This window comes from Myotis davidii, unplaced genomic scaffold (genome assembly GCF_000327345.1).
Source record: "Myotis davidii unplaced genomic scaffold, ASM32734v1 scaffold401, whole genome shotgun sequence".
NCBI classification, from domain to species: Eukaryota; Metazoa; Chordata; class Mammalia; order Chiroptera; family Vespertilionidae; genus Myotis; species Myotis davidii.
Genome location: NW_006291020.1, coordinates 2,515,369 through 2,516,856, shown reverse-complemented (window position 1 = coordinate 2,516,856; position 1,488 = coordinate 2,515,369).

Here is a 1,488-nt window from a genome sequence, read left to right as displayed (position 1 = left end):
CTGTAGCTCTCACTCCGACCTTGAATGACCCGAGGCCAGGTCCCGGGGTGCACCAGCGCCGCTCCTTGCCTCTCACGGGGCCGCACGTGTTGCAGGCGGGACTTGGCTCCAAGAGCAAAGACTACTGCAGACACCTGCCTGGGTGGTTCTCGTGACTCTGATCTCCTGAAAAATGCTCCTATTGTTGCTGTGTGTGTGTGTTTGTTCCATTGTGTGGAAGGTTTTCAACTGAACTTCCTTCAACTTAGCAAAGAACAAATGTACTTGTTGGGAGTGGGGTTTTTCCCTCCTGTTCTCTAAAGGAGCCCTGCTAGCCTGCTCCCATCGGTGATTGACCTCCAACAGGGGGATGAGAAGAGTCTGAGGTTACACCTTCTTTAGCCACAGACTTCCTTTTCCCGAGGTGGCTCTCACCCGCCACCCCAAGACCGTCCTTGTCCCCTGGTGGAGAAGGCACGCACTAGCTTCATGGGTCTGGAGAGCCTGAGGACTGAGTAGGACCTGCGTGCACTCACTCGGGTGTCTCCTGGGCTGGGTAGTGATGCTCCTGTGAGGCGGGTCACATGGCAGTGGTAGCTGTTCTGGGGAAGGGAGGAGCTTCTGGCACGGTGCGGTGTTTCTGGACTGTGTAAATGAGCCCGAGAAGGGGGAGTTCATGAAGTAGATGAGGAGCGAGGTGACTGGGAAACGGGATCCCCTTTTCTTTATGGCAGCATCTATACCAAAACCCCTGGACTGATCCCTGCAAGGCGCTCCTGCGCCCGCCCGCCCATCTGACTGAGGGCGAGGGCCGGCTGCTGTCCCGGGTGCTTGCTGACCTTGTCCCCGCTGCACTCTCCCCTTCTGAGCTTTAGGCTGAGGGCTTACCCGGCATTTTCGTTGCTCGGCATGTGCTGGAGGGAGCTTGGTTCTGTGCACCTATGTCTCCACGGCCGTGGGAAAGGTCGTGCTTTTCTGTTTGTGATCATCCAGGTGGGAGACAGGCACATTAATGTTAAAAGGCCAGAAACAGTTTCATCCCCTTGTTGATTTTTCTTTTGCTCCATCTGTCTTCCTGTTTTATTTCACAAAGTATTTAATTCCCAGCCTCGGTGTCCTCTCCTCACCCTTCCCTTTCCCTAAAATCCCTCCAAAATCAGTGAACTGCAAGCAGGGATACTAACAAATGTCCACCCACCTTTTTTATGTGTGGTGTGTTTTTGGTTTTTTTATGTTTTTGTGTGTTTTTTAACTAAGCTTGAACCAAAGTCAATTTTTAGCAAGCTGCTGTACTAAAGGACTAGTTTTTATCGTGCGGTTCAGACACATTGAGGAGTTAGATGCTACTGACAATTTCTTTTTCATTGTCTTTAATAATTTTATATAAAAGTTGCTGCTTCTTTTAATCTTTTATGTTGGTAAATTGTACTATCCTCTGGGCAGACATGAACTTGATTTTTAACTAGTTTATTTAGTTTGGTGTGTAAATAGAATGGCAGTGTCGGTGAA